Below are 6000 nucleotides of genomic sequence, written 5' to 3' on the forward strand. Positions count from 1 at the left end.
GCTTCAAAGGAGAGGCTGACATTATTGTTAGAAGGGGCTAATGCAGCTGATGACTTTAAGTTGAAGCCAAAGCCCATTTCCCATTCTGAAAATCCTAGGGCCCATAAGAATTATGCTAAATATTCTTTGCATGAGCTGTATAAATAGAACAACAAAGCCTGTATAACGGCACATCTGTTTACAGTATGGTTTACTGAATATTTTAAGCCCATTTTTGAGACCTACTGTCCCAAAAGAAAAAGACTCAAAGTATTACCATTCATTGACAATGCATGAATTCACCCAAGAACTCTGATGGAGATATATATGAAGATTAATCTTGTTTTTTTTTTTTTTTTTNTCTCGATCTCCTGACCTCGTGATCTGCCCGTCTCGGCCTCCCAAAGTGCTGGGATTACAGGCTTGAGCCACCGCGCCCGGCACAGATTTTCAATGGAGATGAAATAGCCTTATATTGGAAGAAGATGCCATGTAGGAGTTCCATAGCTAGAGAGGAGAAGTCAGTGCCTGGCTTTAAAGCTTCAAAGGAGAGGCTGACATTATTGTTAGAAGGGGCTAATGCAGCTGATGACTTTAAGTTGAAGCCAAAGCCCATTTCCCATTCTGAAAATCCTAGGGCCCATAAGAATTATGCTAAATATTCTTTGCATGAGCTGTAAATAGAACAACAAAGCCTGTATAACGGCACATCTGTTTACAGTATGGTTTACTGAATATTTTAAGCCCATTTTGAGACCTACTGTCCCAAAAGAAAAGACTCAAAGTATTACCATTCATTGACAATGCATGAATTCACCCAAGAACTCTGATGGAGATATATATGAAGATTAATCTTGTTTTTTTTTTTTTTTTGAGATGGAGTCTCGCCCTATCACCCAGGCTGGAGTGTAGGGGCGCAGTATCAGCTCATTGCAAGTTCTGCCTCCCAGGTTCATGCCATTCTCTTGCCTCAGCCTCCCAAGTAGCTGGGACTACAGGCACCTGCCACCAAGCCCGGCTAATGTTTTGTATTTTTAGTAGAGACAGGGTTTTACCGAGTTAGCCGGGATGGTCTCGATCTCCTGACCTCGTGATCTGCCTGCCTCAGCCTCCTAAAGTGCTGGGATTAGAGGCGTGAGCCACTGTGCCTGTCCTGTTTTAAGGTTTTAAAGAATTAAGCAAAATGAAAACATAAACAAAAACACCCTTGATGGGCTGGCGTGGTTGCTTACGCCTGTAATCCCAGCATTTTGGGAGGCTGAGGCGGGTGGATCATGAGGTCAGGAGAGCAAGACCATCCTGGCTAACACGGTAAAACCCCGACTCTACTAAAAATACAAAAAATTAGCCGGGTGTGCTGGCAGGCGCCTGTAGTCTCAGCCACTTGGGAGGCTGAGACAGGAGAATGGCGTGAACCTGGGAGGCAGAGCTTGCAGTGAGCCGAGATCGAGCCACTGCACTCCAGCCTGGGCGACACAGTGACACTCCGTCTCAAAAAAAAAAAGAAAGCCTTCTGGAAGTGATTCACTATTCTACATGTCATGAAGAATATTTATTTTATAATTTTATAATTCACGGGAGGTCAGAATATCAACATTAACAAGAGTTTGGAAGAAGCTGATTCCAACCCTAATGGATGACTTGGAGAGAGGTTCAAGATTTCAGTGGAGGAATTAACTGCAAATGTAGTGATAGTAGCAAACTAGAATTAGAAGTGGAGCCTGAAGATGTAACTGAGTTGCTGCAGTCTCATGATAAAACTTGATCAGATAAGGAGTTGCTTCTTATGGTGGATGAGCAAAGAAACTGGTTTCTTGAGATGGAACCTACTGTGAACATTGTTGAAAAAGGATTTTGAATATTCCATAAACTTAGTTAATAAAGCAGTAGCAAGGTTTGAGAGCATTGACTCTAGTATCAAATGAAGTTCTACTGTGTGTAAAGTGCTATCAAACAATATCATGTGCTCCAGAGAAATCTTTCATAAAAGAGTCAGTCGATACAGCAAACTTCATTACTGTCTTATTTTAAGAAATTGTCACAGCCATCCCAGCCTTCAGCAACCACCACCTTGATCAGTCAGCAGGCATCCTCATCGAGGCAAGGCCCTCCAGCCAGAGAAAAGATTGTGACTTACTCGTGGTTTCGATGATGGCTTGTTAGTGTTTTTTTAACAATAAAGTATTTCTTTGGGGGGATGGAGTCTCGCTCTGTCGCCCATGCTGGAGTGCAGTGGTGGGATCTTGGCTCACTGCAACCTCTGCCTCCTGGGTTCAAGTGATTCTCCTGCCTCAGCCTCCTGAGTAGCTGGGATTACAGGCACCTGCCACCACACCTGGCTAATTTATGTATTTTTGGTAGAGATGAAGTTTCACCATATTGGCCAGGCTGGTCTCAAACTCCTGACCTTGTGATCCACCTGCCTTGGCCTCTCAAAGTGCTGGGATTATAGGTGTGAGCTACCACGCCTGGCCATTTTTGTGTTTTTTTAGTAGAGACGGGATTTCATCATGTTGGCCAGGCTGGTGTCGAACTCTTGACCTCAGGTGATCTGTCCACCTTGGCCTCCCAAAGTGTTGGGATTACAGGCATGAGCCACCACTCCTGGCCTACAATAAAGTATTTTTTAAGGCACGCATTTTTTGAAAAGACATAATGCTATTGCACACTTAATAGACTATAATACAGTGTAAACATAACTTTTATATGCACTGGGAAACCAAACATTTTGTGTGACTTGCTTCATTGTGTTGTTTGCTTTGTTGTGTGGGTCTGGAACAGAACTTGCAGTATCTCTGAGGGATGCCTGTAAAATCTGACTATTCAAAATTTCCGTTTGGAAAGCTAATAGTCTGTCAACTTAATTAGTCCAAAATGAAACTCATGATTTCCTCCTCAGACCTGATTTCTCCAGTCTTTCCCATCTCTATTAATAACACTCCCATTCACCCTGTTGCATTTACCCAAAACCCAAGGAGTCATCCTTGGTTCTTCTTTTTCCTTAAAGTCCTGTATCCAATTCTGTTAGTCAGATGTGTGTGTGATTTTTTTTTTTTTTTGTAGAGACAATGTCTTGCCCTGTAGCCCAGGCTGGAGTGCAGTGGTGTTATCACAGGTCATTGCAGCCTCAATCTCCTGGGCTCAAGTGATTCTTCCACCATGGCTTCCAGCGTAGCTGGGACTACAGGCCTGCTTTACCACACCTAATTTTTTTGTAGAAATGGGGTTTTGCCATGTTGCCCAGGCTAGTCTTGAATTCCTGGCCTCAAGCAATCTGCCTGCCTCTGCTTTCCAAAGTGCTAGGATTACAGGTATGAGCCACTGCTTCTGGCCAGTTTTATCTTCAAAATATATCAAGAATGTGATCATTCCTTGTTATCTCAATTGCTCCCTGTGAAGTCTGAACCACTATTACTTCTTGTTTAAACTACTACAGTAGCCTTTGATTTTTGCCTCTCCATTTCCATTCATGTTGCTCTGATGTTCTTTTACCACAGGGCAGCCAGAGTGATTTTTTATTTGTTATTTTTTGAGACGGAGTCTTTTTCTATTGCCTAGGCTGGAATGCAGTGGCACCATCCTGGCTCACTGCAACCTCGGCCTCCTGAGTTCAATCTATTCTCATTCCTCAGCCTCCCAAGTAGCTGGGACTACTGCTACTGGCGTGTGCCACCACACCCAGCTAATTTTCTTTGTATTTTTTTAGTAGAGACGGGGTTTCAGCATGTTGGTCAGGCTGGCCTTGAACTCCTGACCTCGGGTGATCTGCCTGCCTCAGCCTCCCAAAGTGTTGGGATTACAGGAGTGAACCACTGCGCGCAGCCTAATTTTTGTATTTTTAGTAGAGACGGGGTTTCACCATGTTAGCCAGGCTGGTCTCAAAATCCTGACCTCAAGTGATCCTCCCACCTTGGCCTCCCAGAGTGCTGGGCATGAGCCACTGTGTCCAGCCCTGGCCAGATTTTTAAAAATGTAAATCTGTTCATGTCACTTCCTTGCTCACAATCCTGAATTGACTTCCCCATTGCATTGTAAATGGATTCTGAACCTCATCCAGCCTTACAAACTCCTTCATTTCTTACCTTCTTCCTCTTTTATCATCAACACTCCTGTCACACTGGCTTTTCTTCTGTTCCTGAAACATGTCAAGTTTGTTTTGAATCTGTATACTTGCTGCCCTCTGCCTAGAGTATTCTTGCCTCAGATCTTAGCATGTTTGGTTCATTCTCATAATTCAGATCTTTGCTCAAATAACACCTTAGAGAAAACTTTCTTTATTTTTATTTTTTGAGATGGAGTTTCGCTCTTGTTGCCCAGGCCGGAGTGCGATGGTGCGATCTTGGCTCACCACAACCTTCATCTCCTGGGTTCAAACGATTCTCTTGCCTCAGCCTCCTGAGTAGCTGGGCTTACAGGCATGCACCACCATGCCCGGCTAATTTTTGTACTTTTAGTAGAGGCGGGGTTTCTCCGTGTTGGTCAGGCTGGTCTCGAACTCCTGACCTTAGGTGATCTGCCCATCTTGGCCTCCCAAAGTGTTGGGATTACAGGCGTGAGCCACTGCGCCCGGCCGAGAAAACATTCTACTCTATTTTCCAAACTATTTCTCTTCCAAGTCAATTAGTGTCTTATTTCTCTGGTTTTTATTTTCTTCATGGCACTTTATCTGAAGTTATTTATTTAGCTTATTTATCTTTTATCTTTCTCTTTGTAGAATATAAGGTATATTTTCTTTCTTTCTTTTTTCTTTTTTTTTTTTTTGAGGCAGAGTCTCACTCTGTCGCCTAGGCAGGAGTGCAGTGGTGTAATCTCTGCTCACTGCAACCTCTGCTTCCCAGTTCAAGCAATTCTCCTGCCTCAGCCTCCCGAGTAGCTGGGACTACAGGCACATGCCACCACGCCTGGCTAATTTTTTATATTTTTAGTAGAGATGGGGTTTCACCCTGTTAGGATGGTCTCGATCTCCTGACCTCATGATCCGTCTGCCTTGGCCTCCCTAAGTGCTGGGATTACAGGCGTGAGCCACTGCGCCCGGCCAATGTATATTTTCATACAGGGACCTTTTCTATTTTGTTTACTGTTATATCCAGCTGAAAAGTACCTGACAATAGATGTCCACAAAATATTTGTTGAAGAGATGAGTATTTTTGTTGTTGTTGTTGTTGTTTTGAGACAGAGTCTCGCTCTGTCGCCCAGGTTGGAGTGCAGTGGCGTGATCCTGGCTCACTGCAAGCTCCGCCTCCCAGGTTCACACCATTCTCCTTCCTCAGCTTCCCGAGTAACTGGGACTACAGGCGCCTGCCACCTTGCCTAGCTAATTTTTTGTGTATTTAGTAGAGATGGGGTTTCACCGTGTTAGCCAGGATGGTCTCGATTTCCTGACCTCGTGATCTACCCGTCTTGGTCTCCCAAAGTGCTGGGATTACAGGCGTGAGCCACTGTGCCCGGCCAGATGAGTATTTTTATATAGGCATTTAGGATGAGGAAGCCTCTTCAAAGTTAGCTCTTCAGAGTGATAGTCATTATTTTGCTTCAGGTATCATGAATACTTTGGACATGAAGGAAGGGAGAAGACCCACCTTCCAATATACATCAACATAATATATACATTTTTAAGTCAATAAGTGTTTTAGATTAAACATGGTTTACAATTACTGTATTAAATTTGTATGAATAATTGTGAGCTAGTTGCCTAATTGTTTTTTTCAAAATGAGTTTTCAGAATTTTCAATGGTAAATTGTGAATATTTTGTAAAATTGAGGCAGATTGCTATTTCCGATGCTTATTATGCATCAAGTTATTGACAGTGAATGAGATGGTGATGTATGACTTTACACATCTAAAGTGCATGAAATCTACCAACTTCAGTAATTACAGTTTAAAAGTTATTTAATTTCTTAAGCCTTATGCCATTCACTATTTCCATTAGTAATTTCATGAGCTGCTGAGTCAAGACCCAAGAAATTCTTTTTTTTTTTTTTTTTAAAGGCAGGTCAAGTGAAGCAGTGGTAATAGAGAAG

The 6000-nt window shown here is 42.9% G+C and overlaps 1 protein-coding gene across 2 annotated transcripts in view; it reads left to right on the forward strand.

Annotated features, from left to right (window-relative positions):
• EEF1AKMT2 (EEF1A lysine methyltransferase 2) overlaps positions 1-6000 on the forward strand; it is a 34959-nt gene that overhangs the window by 21545 nt on the left and 7414 nt on the right. The window lies entirely within an intron of this gene.

The sequence above is a fragment of the Rhinopithecus bieti genome, unplaced genomic scaffold (assembly GCF_001698545.2).
Source record: "Rhinopithecus bieti isolate Rb0 unplaced genomic scaffold, ASM169854v2 scaffold_42745, whole genome shotgun sequence".
In the NCBI taxonomy this organism is placed as follows: domain Eukaryota; kingdom Metazoa; phylum Chordata; class Mammalia; order Primates; family Cercopithecidae; genus Rhinopithecus; species Rhinopithecus bieti.